This window comes from Ciconia boyciana, chromosome 6 (assembly GCF_034638445.1).
Source record: "Ciconia boyciana chromosome 6, ASM3463844v1, whole genome shotgun sequence".
NCBI lineage: Eukaryota > Metazoa > Chordata > Aves > Ciconiiformes > Ciconiidae > Ciconia > Ciconia boyciana.
The window spans coordinates 64,810,250-64,829,380 of NC_132939.1; the positions used below are offsets into that span (position 1 = coordinate 64,810,250).

A 19,131-nucleotide genomic window follows, 5' to 3' on the forward strand; every position below is an offset into this window, starting at 1 on the left:
ACCAGAAGCTGTTTTCAAAAGCTGAGCACGCTTACGTGTTTAGGGACCGTAAATACAGCCACAATGGCTCCAGGCTGAACTTCTGCATTTCTCAGAAACAAAGCAAAAGCAGAAATCTGACATAATGATACAAGAATCCAACTCAGACCCAGGATAAGTGGTATAAGCGAGTGAAACTCCACTGAAAATTAACACTCATTGCTAGGCCATACAGCAGGAGACAGCCGCCTGTCCTTGCCGGCTGCTTTGTGCAGCCGTGGGAGGCAGTGGGGGCTTGTGGGGAAGGTTGATCCCACAGGCACCTCAGTACCTGAGCAGTTCTCCAGCCAGGAGCCCAGCACCATTCCTGGGGATTTTACGGCCTCATCCCACCACAGCACGTCCCACAGACTCCGCAGAGGGCTGCAGAAGGGGAACGTGGCAGAATATACCAGAGCCTCATGGCTTTTCTCTGCTTCACCAAACCCACCCACGCTGGCACGCAGAGCACAAACCTTTGGAAACGCTCTGCACCTGTGCGTTAGGATAGAGGCACGATGGATTACGGCCACGCAGCCTCCAAAGCAGGCTCCACCTCTCTTGCAGACACCAGGATGGTATAAAGTGATGCAATACGGACTCGCGTCTGGGGTCAGATACAATGCCAGAACACACAGCTAAACTCCTCTGAAAACTCACACCAGAGCACACAGCCACGGACCGCTCTGGAGGGCGAGGTCACGGGTGTCTGAATTTGTGCAAGACAGAGGGAGATCCCCATACCCGCCTGCATCTGTGCTCTTCAGTACGTCCAAAGGCACTCTGTATCAGTCTTATGCACTCACAGGGATAAGTATGACTAAGCTTTAAAATACATTCTTGCTCTATTGCTTGGGCTTCAGACTATACTCTGATTGGCAAGCACTTGTATCCGAAGCGCTCTGTTATTACATTTTAATCTTGAAGTCAAGCAGCCCTTCAAGCGTAAGGACAAGTTTCTGCAAGCCATCTGCCCGGGTTAAGGCAGCACCATGGGTTTTTTGGTGGAGATGGGCTGCAGCCCGGTGCTGCCGGCTCCCCATCTGCCTGACCCCTTCCTGCTGGTGGGGTCTCTCTGGAAGCCGGTTCCTCAGACCACATCAGAGCATCGGTCCCCTCCCTGCGCTCCCTGGGCTGCCGCTCCAGAGACGAAGCAGTGCCCAAGGCATTGACTTCTCTTATGCCAAAGGAGCTGGCACTACCCGGGATCCAAGGCCTCTCTGATGGTTTGAAGTACCAGCAGTCCCACCTCCCCTCCCTCTGGGCACTTTAGAAAAGCGTCTGTGGAAGCTAACACAATTAACGACACGATTTCATTGCTATTGAGATGAACAAGCATGATTCATCCTCCAATTAAATTAGAGTGGTAGGCTAAAGTATACAGGCAGAGACCAAAAAAACCCTCGGCATACCACAATAGACAATCACAAAGCTTCCACCACGTTAGTGGGTCTGAACCCGAGTGGTACAGGTCTGGTGGCACCCCATGGGTGCCCTGAGTTCCATCAGGGTCAGGCACACCTATAAGCTGCCCCTTTATTATACGCACAGCAGCTGTAAGAGAGCTAATGATAGTTTCCAAAGGCAGCTTTACAAGGGCAAAAAGACACTCTTGTGAAATGGGGCAGCCGAGAGCCGGAGCCATTACTGCTGAAACACAGACGCGCTGGAGATTGCTACGTTGGAGTAATCCCAAAGATGGTGCAATCCATATATATTTATATGTCCACATTTGTGCGCGTACATTTTTATATATATATGTGTATATAATATATATATTATTTGCTGCACTTTTATGTGGTACTCTCGTCAGGAAGGAGGAGTTACACTTGAGGTATTTCCCCGAATCCCGGAGCAAACGTCCTCCCATTTACTGCGGGAAGGCGAGAGGTGGACAGAAAAAGGCTTCGTGTCCAGCTCTTGGTATGCACACCACGCACTCCTTCTCCGGATGAGCCGCCAGCCCAGTCCTGTGATAGACTCCTCGGTCCCACTGGGCAGCGACACTGGAATTTGCTGGCCCTGAAACATCACTTGCTGAGTTGTTCCCAACAGAGCTTCTATTTTACCCTTGCCAGAAAAAGAGGGAAAGAGAAAAAAAAAAACCCAAACCACAACGCTTCTTTCTGTGAGTCCCCTTGCCTGAAGTCTTCAGAGGAGGCATACAACAGACTCGAGACCCAAATGCACGAACAAGAATCAGATGTGGACTTATGACGGGCGGTGCCAAGAGAGGTTAAAAAGCATAAGCCTGTTATGTCACCTTGACAAAAATAGACCAACGTTGATTCGAAGCCTGATACAGAAATTAAACTGAAATCAGGCTTGTGCCTGCAGTACAACATGGTCTCAACGCTTCAAGATGGAGTGAAAGAGTTACCCAAGATTAGCCATCACCAACCCACAGCCCACCATAGAGCCGCTCAAAGGACAGCTCCGAGCTGTCCCGGTAGGATCGGGGCAGGACTCCATTGCTGAAATGGCTTCTCCTTCCACCGGCACAGAGCAATGCGTCCCCATTTCACCACTGCGTGCCACTAAGCCTGCCCTGGGGGAATTAGACAGCAGCTCACACCAAAGCAACTCTCCTGCACTCTCACTGCTAATCTCACAGCTGCTGTAAAATCCACCCTCCCCACACTCGGAGTCTTAGGAGGAGTGTTTCACTCCAGGGAATATCAAAGGAGAAAAAATAACAATAAAGGTGGCCTTATCCATCACGATCATGTGTGCAGACTGCCTCTGGCAAGGGCTCGGGCAGCAAACCAACCTGTGCTAGTATTGGGAATGCCAGCAGGGCTTTGTGGGGAAGAAGACACTCCTGCATTGAACCTGTATGTCTAGTCAGGAAGACTTCTCCATATTCATCCGATATGGAAAAGATTCACTTTACTCTGAGCCTGATCCTGAATCCAGGGAAATCAGCTAAAAAAGTCTTATCAGGTTCAGTCAGTTTTGGATTAGGCCCTTAGAAAAAAAAAAATTACTTAACCTTATTAAGGCTCTGAATTACAGATCCAGATTTATAAAGCTAAGGCTGTAGGTACTAATCTCCTTTCTATAATGGAATGAACAAAGCTGAAGGCAAAAGTACTGTATTTTTAGACAGGATTTTTAAAAGCACTTTGCTTTGGCCTGTAGATTTCCACTGCCGAATTTACTATTAACCTCTGAAGGAGCAACACTGGGCCAGCATGGATTTTGAAAATCTCACCATCTGCGCTGAATGCAAAATGCAGACAGCGAAAGAGCAGTCACCGTGCTAGAGAAACATTGTGGGCACAAAGCATGCAAGCATCCCAGTACTGCGCAGGAGAGGGTACTGCCTAGCCCCCCTTGGAACAAAGTTTAAATATATTTCCTAGGAGATGCTGTCTTGAGAGTTGTTTCTTAAAAAAACTCAGACCATCACTGATATAATTGATTCTCTTTTTTCTAAGACTCCAGCTGAACCCGTGGGCAAACAAAGTGCTTTCCTGACTGCTCTGATCTCTCTGCTTCTCACCACAACAATCACTTAAATAGCAGCAGTGAAATCAGATGGAAGAGGTATTTGTAGGAGCCTAGCAAATGGGTCATTATCCCAAGATTTAGTTTCTCATTTCATGTGGATTGCTGTTGCTATTCACTCATTACAGGTGATTCACGCAGGGCTGTGTGAAGCCCAAGTATCCTGGATGAGCAGGGCAGAGCCAGGTGAAATTCCTGGCTGGGCATGCCGAGCTCTCTGCAATCCAGCTCCCACTTCTGGGGACTCCTCCCAGGCTGCCCGCGCGCAGGAACCGGCAACATTGAGCTTTGTGCCAGGCCAGCAGGGACAGACTAGATCCCATGTGGCACCCCAAAAGCCATACGGGCAGCAAACAGACCCCAAACTGCCTGTGAACAATGCTGGCCATTATCGTCCCCATGTCACGGCAGGTATTTAATCCACGGGTCTCTTTGGCCAGGGCTCCCTCTCCAGCTAGCAGAGGGAGACAAGTGCTTCCCCAAGGCACTTCAGCCCCTCTAAAATTTGAATCACCAGCTAGCAAGGCTAAGTTCCCAAATTAGATGCCTTAGCTAGCTGCCCGATTGCAAGCAAAGCAGAAGTAACTTAGAGCAGGAGTCAATCAGTGCTCAGCTGACATGGCTACCATGCACAGACAGCTGCCAACTCCCTTGTTTCTGTAACAGATGAAACGAATCAGAAAATGAAAATAAGCCTTGTCTTAACTGACCCCATCTAGAAAAAGGATAGAAATGGGACTCAAACGAGGAAGGTCTCCCTTTACACTGCACACCTCTTGAGTTTTTAGCCCACAGATCTGCCAAGTCTCTGCATGAGATTCACTGCAACCCAACCGGCATCTCCCCAGTCTGCAGTAGAGCACTTTGGACCATGGAGGAGGTTACCCAGTGGTACTGTGGGTCTCTGGGAATAGGCCTCCTGGCATGACTTGGCTTTCTGTGGCACCACACTAAAAGACTGCTTTCCAGCCCAAATATTACAGTCCTTCCCCCAATAAACAAGCCAGCCCCTCCATGGGCGTCTGCAGTCACAGCCTTGCAACATGACGATCTGTGCCCCCTTCCTTTCATCACCCAATACGCAGAATATCAGCTCGGGGCGGGGGGGGGGGGGAATGACACACGACACGGACGGACTGAGAATTTTGTGTAAGGGAAGCAAAGGAGCATTTTTAGGACAGGAATGGGAATAATGACTAACCAGTGTGCAGCAAGCTCCACCTAAGATGGAAATTTGGGGGTGTTGCCCATAAGTAGCATGTGCCTTTCAGTTGGCTGATTCAGAGTCAATTCATGCTGTGACTGTGTGCTCACTCTTCTTTCCAGGACCAGGACGCCTTGCTTACTGGGAGGTAGCTGCGACAACTGTTCTTAACTCACCCTTTTTCAGGCCAACACCACAGACTACAGGACTCTTGGATTTTACTATTTTAACTGGGGAAGATCTGAAGCTGTCAGGTCCCTCTCGCTTACACAGGCCTTGACTACATGCTCGAGTATAAATCCCTTGATTATATATCTGTTTCTGCAGGAAGAAGACACCACAAATCCTCACTGAAACTTATTTCTCATCTAGGGAGACAAGAAACAACAGGCAAACCAAACAGAAATCTTTGCTGAGGGGTGTGATGACACCACACCAGATCAAAACTCAGAATTAACGTTCTTTTATCTAAACCTCACATGTTTACACAGGCCAGAATTGTACAACAATATGCATTTTCTATCACAATGCAAAAGTTAGTCAACTTGAAGGCAAGATGTTTTTAAAAAAACTCCTTGTCTGTGCTTGCTAAAGGTACGCTCAGGTGACATCTAAAGTGCATTGGTTTTTAGCTCATGTCCTCATCAAAGTTTAGCACACTCCACCTACAAGGCTATATTTTTATTTTGTGGCAGGAAAGCAATTCTTAATGTTATTGACAATTCCAGTGGGTTCAGTCATCAAGTACTTCAAACTCATCTACACAGTCAAGTGCTGCTACTCTTAGACTGGACTGCTGTTTTCAGATACTCTACCCATGAATAAATAATTGATTGAGGACTAATGGAAGACCATAGAGGCCCAGGGGATGCTTTACTGCCCTGAGAAAAAGGAACAAAAAGTGAATTATTTTAATTTTAACATGCTGAAATGTACCACCCACAAAAGATACATTAAAGCTAATGAATTCCTGGAACTGTTCTAGATAGGCTATGCAGACAAGGAGCAATAGATGACCTGTGTCCTCTCTGCACTTTGCGGACACCATACACATGTGGTTTACCTGTCCCCCATTCCTGTTCTCAAGCAGACTTCACAGTGCTTTCCGTTACAAATGGTTTGCAAACTTCTTCATGATTTTGCGTGAGAAATGATTTCACAGTAGAGTTGTGAGAGCAGAGAACGCTGCATGGGGGATGGTGGTGGAGGTGCTGCAGTATACTTAGTGCTAGACTGTAAGAGGGAAAGCAACCACACCATGACATAGCAGCCACTTTCACATCAAGATTACGTCCACGTGCATTGGGAATCAACTTTTAAACACAGGGTTACTTTCACTTCCCACCCCATATTGTCCCTGTGGTGACTTGGGAAGCACCACAGTGATACGAATGCAAACCCAGCTTGCTTCCTCTCCAGCCAATTCCTTAATTTCGTACTATTGGTTTTGAATCCCTGCGTTTCCATCACGTATGCCCGTGTCTCCACAGCCACCCCTGCTACCTGGAACTCAATCTTTGGGCATGGTTCTCTGCCCCCAGACCAAGTGCTTGCTGTCACTCCTGGCACTGCCAGCAACCTTCACCATGACTGGAATGACTCAAAACAGAAGACGCCCAACAAGAAGACAACCCTTATCAACAGCCTTTCATTCTGCCACAGCAACCAAAGCGTGCTCCCAGAGTGGCTCTGCCCAGACACGGAGCGGGTACAGCTGACACCCAGTATGATGTTTGGATGCAGCAGGCTCTGCCCCAGAGCTAATCCAAGCTTCAGGGATCAGGCAGAAACACTTTCCGCTGCACATCCCCAGACGAGCCTGTATGGCAGATTTCTTCACCAAGTGCTTCTCCACCCCAGCTTTCTATCTCAAGGCAAAGCACTCGACAGCCCGACCGCTCTGGTGCCCACACGGCACCTTCATACCGCAGACGTCAGAGCTCCGGCACTAGTGACGCATTACTCAAACACGCGGTGACTTGCTGTTAAACCCAGCAGCCGAGCAAGCAGAGCTCCCCTTTGTCCTCGGTTGCCCTGGGCAGCTGGAGCTTTTTCTGGCATCTGACTAGCAACCCTGTGGCTTTTACCTCATATGCAGAAACGAGACAGAACATGGATTCGGGCTTAGCTTCCTCCTGCATCTTTAAAGGATGGTATTCGGGTTTAGCACTGGCCAGCCACTAAGGTACCATCAGGGCTGCTTTTTAGAAGCTGAAGACAGCAAGGTCCCTCTTTCTCATGATTTAAGCCTTCTCCTCCAGCAGCACAGCCACATTGCTTTCCTACCTGAACCTGCCCTTCCTTGCCCTGTCCCACCCATGCGTTGTGGGGCAGCAAGGGTGCTGTGTGCCGGGTAGGCACAGTGCCCGCAGGGAGGTGCGGCGACGGAGGGGGAGTCCAGCGTGTCTCCACGTGCTACAACCAACCTCAGCAGCAAGAGGAAGGCCCTGTGCACGGCACAGCTGCAGGCTTCGCCCTCGGCAGAGGACAGCGCTTCACGTTACTCGCGTGGCAAGCAGTTACAGGAATCGAGAGATTTTGCGGGTCGCTCTGGCCAAGCTGCGTCGTGGCTCTCTGCGGTGCTACCACAGGACTCCAGCTGGAACCCGTCCTCCCTATCGCACCCCCGGCTTTTTGCCAAACTCCAATACGTTTGCTCGCATCACGCAGTCCCCCGCTCCGCAGCGCTGTCCCCTTACGCAGGCTAAGCCATTCCTAGGATCAAGTACCACTCAGATGAGCAAGACTGGAAAAATCTTCCCCTCCTCTGCGCGAGTCCTATATTGGCCTGTTGTTGGTATAAACCACAGATTACTTCAGGACTTTCTGGCACCCACAATCTGCATCATCAGCCAGCGAGTGGGATGGGTCATATACGCATGAGGGCGCCTGGACGAAACCACAGAAGGGTTAACCCTGCAGCGGGCTGAGAGAAAGCGCAACTGGTACCGAGGGCTCTCATCTCAGAGGAGGCTCTCGGAGGAGCCAGAGGCTGTGACTCACCGGGAGGGGCTGCACAAAAACAGGGCTTTCAGCGAGGCCCACAGGAATTTCTTGAGGGAGATTCTTCCCCTCCGAGACAGGTGAGGGAAGGCGCCTCACCCTTCCCATCACGGATCCGGATCCGGTGACTGCCCTGCCAGGAGGGGAACGGCTATTGTCCGGCCGATTGTTTCCAGTCTGGCTAAAAACGGGATGAGAGGAGACTAATTGGTTCCTTGAAGGGGAAAAAAAAAACAACCACCAAACCAGTCTGGAGTGACCGAATTATTTTGTAGACTGTTGTTGTTTGGGTTTGTTTCCATCCTGGCTTAATGAGCACTAATGACTTCAGTTGCAGGAGGATGGGGGGAGGAAAGCCATTAGGGTGAGAACATGATCTGCACAGACATCTCGCCCAGCACACGCTTCTGCCCCAGACAACCTCTGCAGCCCTCCTGGCAACAGGGCATTGCGTCTGTCCGTCCGCCCCTCCTTCCTCCAGCTCATCAGAATGAGGAAGGTGGCTGAAAGCAAAGGGAAACGCTAAGTCTTCCTTTTTAATCGGTCTGACTGGAAGTGCCAGCCTTCCCGCAGTTCAAATACTTCGGCATGTTAGCTATGCTCAGCAGCCTCTCCAGAAAAACTGCTGTCCCTTCTCAGTGGCAGAGAAACAAAAGGAAAACGTCCCAAAAGAGCGGATGCTCCAGGAGAAAGCAGTAGAGCCCAAAGCCTGTAAAATAAAGTTTGTTTGTTTTGTTTGCAGAAGCCACACTGAATCTTCTGAGACTAATTCTGGTGTCTGGAGAGACAGAATGAAACCTAAAGCCAAGACACGTAATTAATGTTGAAATTCTTCCTTACATAACTGTGCCTGGGACGCAGCCACTCACTTGGCCAATGCTGCGAATGGTCCTGCCAACATAGGCCAAGAACAAGCCTGCGAGAGAGCGAGCGATGCCTGTTATACCCAGTGGCTACAGCCATCCTTACATACTCAGTGTGGGCTTCTGGGAATTCAGGATCAGGAGCCTATGGGAATTATGTGCTCACATCTATAAGCCAACTCCGTTGAGGGACAGCCATCTTCTAACTGGACGCATCCCCCAAGGAACAGGAGAACAGCTTGAACCACCCCAAACCACAGCAAGGTCTCAAGGAAGACACAAGCAGAGCAAAGACTTGGAAATATTAGGAGCTTCCCTGGAGAAGAGGTGGAGAATTTCAGCATGAGTCTGGTTGTAAGAAAGTGAAGAGAAAGTAGGGAAGGCTCTCAGTCAGTCAAACAATGACTTCAATTAACCTGTCCTAGACATGACAGACCATGGAGATACCCGATACTCCATGCCACATTTAACTCATGCAGAGGTAACAGCTAGGCCTCCAGAAACCGTCATTTGACATCCCCTGCCTTTCACACATCCCCAGTCCAATGTCAGCTTACTGGTTCATGGCAATAGTTGGAATTTGCTGTCTTGCTTCCCGGCTAGCGGGGATCCAGAGATGCCACCAGCTGATGCTGGGAAGCAGCATCCAACTGCTCTGGCAGGAACTTCTCCTGACTGCCTTGTGGCCTGGGGAAAGCCGTCCGTCCTGAAGGACCCCAAAGGCAGCTGTGACTGGAGATGATGAGGTGCAGTAAATAGGGCAGGCTGCAAGACAGTTTTCCATTAATTTTATCACACAAAATACCTGTCTTTCCCCTTGGGGCTATCCCTGTCAGGGTAGTCACCAATTTGAGTGAGCAGGGCAATTTCGCTAGATCAAAAGAGTGTAGGGGGATGTGCAACCCAGAGACTCTCCACGCGTGAATCAGCCTTCAACCCTCTCGAGCCACAGACGTCTTGTGGCTTTGGAGGTTTGAAAGCCGGTCTCGCTTTGCTCTGACTCCTTTCCAAAACATCATGATTTCCAACAAGAAACACAGATTAGCATTGCCTTTCTGAAAGCAGACAGGAAAGTATGTTTCAAGTGGCTCAATCACAGATAAAAGTTATCTAGTTAACAGATATGGTGCAATAAAGGCTTATTTGGGCATTTTCTCTTTGTGTAGGGATGGGGCGGGGGGGGGGAAATCGTGATTTCAGGTATGAGTTACACTAGTCCCATCTCAAACCTACCACCAGCAGATTGGCTGCCATCGATCAGCCATCACAACTTTGAACTGCAGAGTTAATTTCAAGGCATGAGTTGTACTGGCTGAATCTTTGCTGGCTTGCTGCATCCCAGGCAGCACAAAGGAGACTGAGAGCTGTAACCCTCCCGTGGGGGCTGGCCCTGGCCCCGAGGAGACCCCAGTGGGAGCAGGACTGGCAGGACTGGCAGGACCAGCTCTTGCTCCATGCTCCGTGCTCATGCAAGGGTAGAGCGGCCAGGCAGTGCTGCGCTCTGACCTTCGCAGTGGGTGGGCTGTCTCTTTGGGAGCTTGGCCAGCTGGCAAGAGTCAGAGCAGCTCCTTGGCTTTCTCATTTATCAAGGCTGGGCAGAGAAGCAAGAAGCAGGAGCCAGCCGCCAAGATTTTTGCTCCCTTCTGTGCTCAACAGTGGCTGAAGGTAGAAATTCTGGCTGTAAAGCTGCTGTTTGGGCACCAGGTTTTGAACTAGTGATATGGGAAGTACTGAAATGGAGAGCTCCAGCTAGGACAAATGGTTATAAAAGAAGAGGGAAAATTTAAGAGAAGGTGCAGGTAACAGCAAAGGCTAAATTAAGTTGATAAGATTGTGTCAAAATCCCCAAAACATAGATAAGCATACAATTCCTCACCTTATGGTCAAGGCATACTGACAAACAGAAATACAAAGCACTCAAATTCAGCCTTTAGGCACAAGTCAACGAGGACACAGGACCTTGCTACATTTTCATACTCAGGTAAATGTCAAAAGGAATGTAACCAGATCCAGAGAAGGGAGAAGAAAACCCGAAGCCCGCGTGCTAAATGTCACGCACCAGCTCAGCCTCTATCACAGGTGCCACAGAGCCTGCATGCCAAAATGTGCTGCAGCCTTGCTACAACAGCACACACAGGCTTATTTGAAAGCCCATGAAGAGTCTGAAGGGATCATTTTCTACCACCCCTTCCACCATACAGGTTTGCACATGGAATAATTTCCCCCTGCTACCTTGCACAGCTAACCCTGCTTTTCCCAATTTCCCCCCATCCCCTCCTCCAGCCCTCTTCCTTTTCCAACAAAATAAACAAAAAAGCCAGTGACCCACTTTGGCAAGGCACCACGACGCTGCTGCCTTCCCCAAAGGGTGTAGATCAGAAATGGTTCAGATGCAAACATTCACATACTTATTGGATGGACTTTGCCACAGCAGTATGCCTGGATCGGAGATTTAGCTAGTAAATAACCTCCCCTAGCTGGAGGTAAGTTCCCTGATTCAGAAGCAGTTCTCTCCTACGCTGCAGAGAGATTTGTGAAAGCGGCTCTAGATGTTACTAATAAATCATGCTTGTGAAACTTTAATTGGTTGAGAAGAAATCAGCTCAGAGCGTGGAGGATCTCTGTGGTTTTGAATATATCACACCTTGTACATGGTTGAGACTTGAAGGCTTGCTCCCATTTCCATTGCTGTCAGCTGGAATACCGCCACCTGCTTTAGTGGAATAATAATTGGGTAATACAATTCTGAGACTAAATTGTGCCTTTAGGCACAGCCTCATAAAAGGGGAGGTTCTCGATCCTATTAACAGCAAAGGTGTTATGACTCAGAGGCCAAATGATGAGTAATGCTCCCCTTGCTCCATGGGAATAGGCTTTGCAATCTGCATCCTGGCCCGCACCAGCAGCTCACTACAAGCCCCAGCATCAGCTCGGCTGGCGCGCAGAGGGCACAAGCAAACCTATGCCCGGCGTCCTGCCCAGGGTACCGCCGCCAGAAGATGGAATTTTCTCCCACAGAAATTTTGAATTATAAAATAGACAACTACTACTGCAGTGTTGCCATGTAATAGTTGAAATTTTCTACTGCCTTATTATTTTTAGTTTATTTCTGTAACTTTACAGGCAGCTGATGACTCTGAACTTGAATCTAAAGACAAGGTGTTACGATTGCACCATGGATATTAAAAGTTGCTGGGTGACTTTACAAAATCCCTCTGTTTGCATAAAACCAGAGTACCTACATGCTCACTGGCATAAAGAACAAAATCTAAACATTGGGATTATTGACCAAGGAAACATCAGGCGCTGATCTTGCTACAGCTAAAAGAATAAGTCTAATTCTCCCTGGATAGCTATGGCACTTGCTGCAGGCCAAGTATGTCAACAATACTGATTTTCTCATTGTCTCCCTTACATATATAGTAGCTTCACCTGCTGGAACATGTCATGTCGCAAGAAATCTTCCATTTCAGCAAGTCAGAGGGAGCAGATGCAACAGCATTTTGTTGGCATAATCTTTGTTTTAAAAAATTGTACAAAACATTTATTAAGGTTGACAGAGACCTTTTCCTCAGCTATATATATCAGCCTCCCTAATGCTAACTCAGGGGTCATATTCTCTGGCATTAATATTGAGAGCTTCCTCGATTCGAGGTGGGTACGAAGATCAACAAAACGACTGGATTAATGCTGCGCAATTCTGGAGATCTCAGAGCAAAAGTTTTCAAAATTGGGTCCTTAAAAATCATAGGCCTGAATGCCCTTGGTATCGGGGAACACGTTAAAAGTCAGATGAGCAGTTCTGGCTAAAAAGGTAGCAATAATATTTAGGGGCAGTTTTTAAAAATAGATTTTACATAACATCTTAAAATTTATTTCAATTTTTATTTTTTCTCCTTCTCATGACCTTCACGCCACTAAAAAAGAATGAAGAGGGCAGGAAAGGCAGAAAAACGGTCTTTTTGTAGCAAAGACTGTTCTTAGTTTCAGAAGTTCTAACCTAAATATTCCCAGGTGCTCAATCTTAAAGATTGAGTCTAATTCTGGGCTCCTTTCTTTAAGAACGTGGCTGTAATGGTTACACGTAGCTATCTCTTAAATTGCATCTGCATGCTTTTTAATTGTGAAATGCCTTCGTAAGGATGTATTAGTCACAAAAAGAATGACAGAACACAAACCATATCTAATTACTTATCCCCTCCATGGACAAGCAGTATTGCTTATTTTTATTGCACCAGTACCAGAATTTCCAACTATCCCCGAGCTCTCATTTCAAACATTCGGTAAATGAGAGTCCGTGCCTGTAAGAGTGAGTACCCAAGTTATTACATGCAAATGTAACAACTCCACCAAAGGAGAAGAAGAGTGAAAGTATGAGGGACTTGCATTTAGGTAAAGGTTATCCAGCCTTGGGGCAGGTGGATGAACTAGACAAACTCTTGAGGCCACTTCGAGCTCTGATTTTTAATGATTTATACAAACTGATTATGTGCAGGGTTTGCAGGTTTCAAATCAATCCCTTTAAATAACCATAAAGAAAAGTAGACACTAGCAGAGCCAATAACTTCTGTAGGCTATTCAGTAGTCCTTAGTCATGTGGAAAGTTGCATTAAAGTTCACAGACTATATACAGTGGAGTCAATGGGGCACAGAGATCTGATATGTGGATCTCAAAACAGGACTGCTCTTCATAAGCATAACTGTAAATCAGGACTAAACTGTCCTGCACAGTGACTGATTAAACATGACAAGGAAACGTGAGAGGCTGGGTTTTTTTCTCTGCACTTTCCATTTGATCAAGTGCAGAGAAACAACCCTTTAAACACTGCATGCCAGAGGCTGTAAAAGAGCCCAGCTTGCAAGCATGCAACAACCACATTTGAGTGGAAAACAATGTGGAAGATGCACTGTCTAGAAGCACAAATCAGTCTACATGAGCTGTTGACTGTCAGATAAGATAGCCACAGACATTACTACACTCCTGACCCTAAGAGACATTCTTTTATATTTTCTAAAGCTGACTGAAGTGCTTCCAGAGACTCCAGCATGGAAATTTCTCTTCTGCACTAAGCAGTTGTTGTAGGGATGGGGCTGCTGGTATGCTATTCTGTGCCAATTTGCAGCTTTTAGCTGATTTGCTTCACTCATTCACCATAAAATCAGCTTATATTTCATTCTTTCCGCTGTTCTCATAACATACTGCATCCTTCATTTTGTCCTGCTTATACAGATCTACTCTTGCCTTAAGGGCCCCAGTCCAGGAAAGCGCTGAGTCTAGGAGCAATCCTGAATCGAGGTCTTGAAGCGATAGGGACCGGGTCCCACAGCTGAGGTTATGGTGCTCTACAGAGTGGAGACTCCCACTCGTTTTGGCACTGGCTGAGCTGTTTCCCACCCTCTCCTCTCAGATGCAAACAATATGCCTCTACCTGCGTGCAGCCAAACCGGGGGGGGGAAGAGGGAGGCATCAAATGCAGCAAAGACTACCTACAGATGCATCTACTGGAGCACATTCAAGCAAAAACTTTCAGAAAAGCTTAAAAACACCTCATTAAACAAAAGATTTATCTTTATTTGCTAAGAAAACAAAGCTATGCATAGCACCTAAGCAAACTGATGGTAATCCCTAGATAGCCGCCCAGCCAGCCAGTTTGCCTTGCAGGACACTGCTGGTATCAGTCACAGATCCAGTTCAACTGCTCATTTACCTCCCTGGGGAAAGCCCCTTGACTTCAGGGGAAACAAGATCTGGCTCCAGATGTGAAAAAGGTCACAAGATGAGAATAAACAAAATCACCAGTTTAAAAAAAAAAAAAAGGCAAAACAAACAAAAAAAACCAAAACACACAAACCCAACCCAACCAACCAACCAAAGAACAAGGGAGACAACATGAAGGATCCCATGTCTACAATGTCCTGACCCATGGAAAAAGCAAACAGCACACTAATAAGAGTTGCTCTGTTAACAGCGGCTCTCTGTAATTAGGAAAGGCACTCGGCTTCTGTTTTCAGCATGTAATTTTTAATTGATTTTTCTGAAAGAAACTTTAGTGTTGTTTCAGTTAATAAGAGTCTTCCCAGCAAAACTGGTCTCTGTAAAAGGCTTATGTAAACCTTCCTCCAAGCGTCGCAGGCTTATTATTTGAATTGGTAGGGAATTAACCTGTTGCAAAAAAACCATTCCCTGTAAAAGTCAGGAGACACACAGCTACATACCTGTGGGGTCTCCTACACTATGGAAAGGTGATGATTTCAGAGACCTGGCCAGCGTCCAGCAATCCTTCCAGATCCCAGAAGAGACGGAGCTTTTCCCTGTCATACAGAGCACCACACACATGAAGGTGATGCTTTCAGATAACACACAGAAAAGGAAACACTTTCTGTTAATAAGCCCATCATATTTTCCCCAAAAGCTAGTAGTGTTCAGCCCCAAGGTAAGACCATGTTCTCACCTGGATAACTGCATTATTGTCTTTCGCCTTCTTAAGGGACGACGCATCCTATTAAACACAGCCAAGTTACGGGACCTACTTCATAGTTTGCTGCCTTTTATCTCGGTGGCTGGTGCCACATCAGAGCATGGGGACTCTGTGCACACCATCCCACGCTTAGAGGCATGACGGAGCACAAGCAGACCCCGAGCATCTCTAGAAGGGCCAGTTGCATTAGAAATATCAATACAGACACAAAGGCAGTGGAATAAGCTAACTAGCATGAACCCTTAGGATAAAAACAAGGTTCTTCAGCCAGCCAACAACCAGTCCTTCTCCTAAGCTCTCCAGCCCAGCCTTTCAGCTCATCTGGCTCTCGGTCAGCTATATTACCTACATGCTATACTATCTATACCCTTAATGATATATCTGCCACAGTGCTGTGCCAAGCAGTGGGCTGGGTCACGTATCTCTCTCTACTATCCAACTCCATACCCAGGGATGGCAAAACCAGCACTGAAGTGCAGGGTGCAAAGGTGACCCTGCCTCTGCTTCCAGATACAGCTAACCCACGCCTAGTTTAGGTATGTCACTGCGTACTGCATGCTGTATCACCTCTGCAGGCAGTGCAGACACGTTCTGAAAAGTGACCATCTCAACCTATGCATCCTACCAGTGAGACACATTTGCAGCGGGAGAGAAAGAAGGTTTGTCAAAAATCAAGGCCATGCCATTAGGTTGGGTCGCTTGCTCCATGTTGCCTGTAAAAAGGCCATTACCTTTCTGAAATATAAACAGTCTGCAGGGCAAACCCCAAGGTCCCCTCCCCCCCGCCCCCCAACAACCAAGTTTAAGAAAACATTTGCATTTGCCCACATTATGCAGGTAGATGCCTCTTGAGGGACACCATGTAGGTGACCTTGGCAAGTAGACTCATCCACTAGCAAAGCTGTACATCAACCTATGCAAAAGTTTGAATTTGAGGACAGCAGGGCAGACCAGCCATTCTTACTGTAATGCTACATGGAAGGAAAAATCCTGCTTTTAAAATAAACCCTTATAATCATTTACTTTCTCTTTGCTTTTTAGAAGACTACGAGTGGACTAGCTCACTTGTACTGAGTAAGCCACTGTGCAATCTAATACTGCTCAGATGTGCACACTGATTTGTTTTGTTTCCGGCACACATAGCCAAAATATTCTTTCCCTTCCCCTGGGAACTGCTGAACTGGAAAGTGAAAGTCGGGAAGAGCTGCCTCAAGAAAAATAGCACATATAGTCTTTAGATAAAAATCACAAACCAACCTACCTACCTGCAACAGGGCCCAGCATACTATTTGCCTTTAGGAGTAAGCTTAAAGAAAGTGACAGTGTAAGAATACTGCCCTATGAGCAAAGATTTTATCTACAATAGCTTTGATTATTGCCTAACCTTTTCCTGGCAACATAAAGCAGAAGCTGATCCCAAATACGTCCTTGTCCTACTCCTCTATGGAGTGCACAATATACTATGATTTGACATGTTGAAAAGCTTGCTTTCATGGCTGGAATCACTCTAGTCCTACCCCATGTATGATGAGATAAGGAACCACACTGTACTTGTCAATATTTTTTTCAGGAAGCAACTATAAATAGGCACTGCTGAGTCGACAGCTAAACCTCAGCTTAGGGCAAGACAGAGATGTTTCCTTGATAAGGCCAGAAAGCCATCTCTCCTTTGCAGGGTTGCAAATGAAAAATAATAAAAATTGTGAAACTGAAACCTCTCTTTTAAAAAACCCCAAATACACAAACGTACATTTATGTGACTTCTATTCTGGCCAGGGCTTAGTAACAGAAAGCAGACTTTCCTCGAAGTGAGAAGCAAACTTACTGAAAATTTCAGTCATGTCATGAAAACCATCCTACGAGAGCACCAATCCAGCAGTAAGCCTGGTTTTGATGTTTAAAAGTCACATATAACCAAAATACACCATCTGCCTCAGGAACCCCATTCTCATGGACTCACAGCAGCAATTGCAGAAATACTGCACTATGGCTATTTCAAATTGCGTACGTGTGGCTGAAAAAAGGAATTAACAAACACCTGATTTTAGCTGTTACCAGCATTGTCACCCCAGGCCAAAGTGACACATTTCAGCTACTTCTCGATGAACTTTCAGTGCTGGCTCTCAAGCCTCTCTGGCATTTCGAAGAAGAGAAGACCCAGCTTTTGGCAGCACTTGAGGCAAAAGCAACTTGACTTACCAGGAGAACGCTCATTGTGTTGGTAAACGCAGACTCTCTCCTGAACTGCTTAATCTTGAAGGGAGCAAGGAAAAATACAGTATTATTATGTTTAAGTTTAGCTCAGAACAAATGACCCAGGGTATTCTAGGCCGGCAACTCTCTTACTCCATTGACCCTGGGAATCCAGAAAGAAGAGGCGCATTGAACACCTTGTGCAAAACACTTTCTGGTCAGGGTTTTCCTAGTGTCTCTCCCCCCTGCTCCCAGCTTCCTAAGCAAGCACTCACATTCTGATCATAAAATCTCCGAACTGTCTTACACAAGTGCCGTGATTCCCTTCTGAGTATCTCCTTCCATCCTGCAGACTCCCCCCTGGAGCCCAGTGTTCGTGACCTGACAGAAGCAATCTCAGGTCAGTACAGCCACAGACAGCAGCTCTCTCCTCTTACACCTTCCAGAACAGAGTCATCCCGACTAATTTTAAAAAAACAAGTCATCCCCGTGCAAATCTGCCCCGTGCAGCTGAAGCTACCTGACTCCACAGCTCAACCAGTTTCTCAACAAGATCAAAGCCCGTGCAGTTGTTCAAGGAGCTTTTCAATTACTCCTCCGGTTTCTATCATGAATTACGGCAGCACTTGAAGAGTGCCAAAACCCAGAGGGATCGATTACTCCTGCCCTGCGACAGGCAGGAGGCTGAGGGGGGACAAGACAAGCTGTAAGCACAGTGGCATTACACTATGCACAGACACAGTTTTGCTGCTGAATGATTGACAATAACTACTGGATATCACTATTTTAAGGATAATGTCATTTGCGTAATTATCTGGCAGGGTCTCTCTTCAGCAGCTGGCATTATTCACAAGGGAAGAATTAGACTGAAATCCAGTTGTAGAGTAAGTAGATTTGCTATTCTATGCAGACAATCACAGTGCTTTAGAAGCTTGATACATATGGTATATATCACTAGTAATTTTCATACTCTCAGGACCCGGAGAATATTAAAATGACACTCCTTCTCTATTTCACTGTGCCACATATATCATATGATTTCATACTTAAAAATAATTTAATATTCTCTGTCCTCACCTGACCATCTGTTTCTTACTGGAGCTCAAGCTAGGAAGAGAAAAAGAAGTTGCTTTTACTTGATTTATCCTATCATCTCACTATCAGATAGGAAAGTTTCCCCCGCACAGCCCCTGGCCCTTTGGCCACTTCAGCCCTCAGCCATTCTGGTTTTAGCGTGTTCAAACCGGGGTTTATCTGATACAGGAGGACGCGCTACTAAACACAGGACTGCATCACCTGGGTTGAACAATGCAAAGCCCCAAACCAAACGGCATTTGGCCCAACCCGCACTCCGAAATGGTACTAACAGAGCCTGCCTGGGATTGGAACTGGTCCCATCCTGGGCCCAGTTGTGGGTCCCAGCCGTACAACCACAACCAAGCAGCAAAAAGAGAGAGCTGACGTTACTCTTTGCAGTACTGGCATGCCACAAGTGGGACTGAGCAGGGCTAGAGCAGACCATACCCAAATATGCATGCTTTGCTGCTGGAACCCAGGTAACAGTATCCAAAGAAAACAACTGACTGTTCCTCCTTTCCAGTGCTCTGAGCAAGAGGATGCCAGAGGTGTCCTGCAAAGCATGTCAGAAAGAAACCTTTCTGTATAACCAGGCTGTCTCAGTGCTGAGATCTCCCTGCTCCACCCCAGAGCAGTCTTGCTCTGCCCCTGGCTTACACAGGAGGATGCTGGTCGAATGGTCATCTTGGGCAGGGAGGCCTCTGCAGCGCAGACTGGCTGCCTGATCCGTGCTGGCTGGTCCATGCCTTGACGCTTGAGCCAACAGTGGAGCACTTGGGCAGTA

At 47.1% G+C, this 19,131-nt stretch overlaps 1 protein-coding gene across 1 annotated transcript in view; it reads right to left on the minus strand.

The window, feature by feature from the left end:
- Nucleotides 1-19,131, minus strand: part of PRKCH (protein kinase C eta) — a 119,857-nt gene that overhangs the window by 26,971 nt on the left and 73,755 nt on the right. The window lies entirely within an intron of this gene.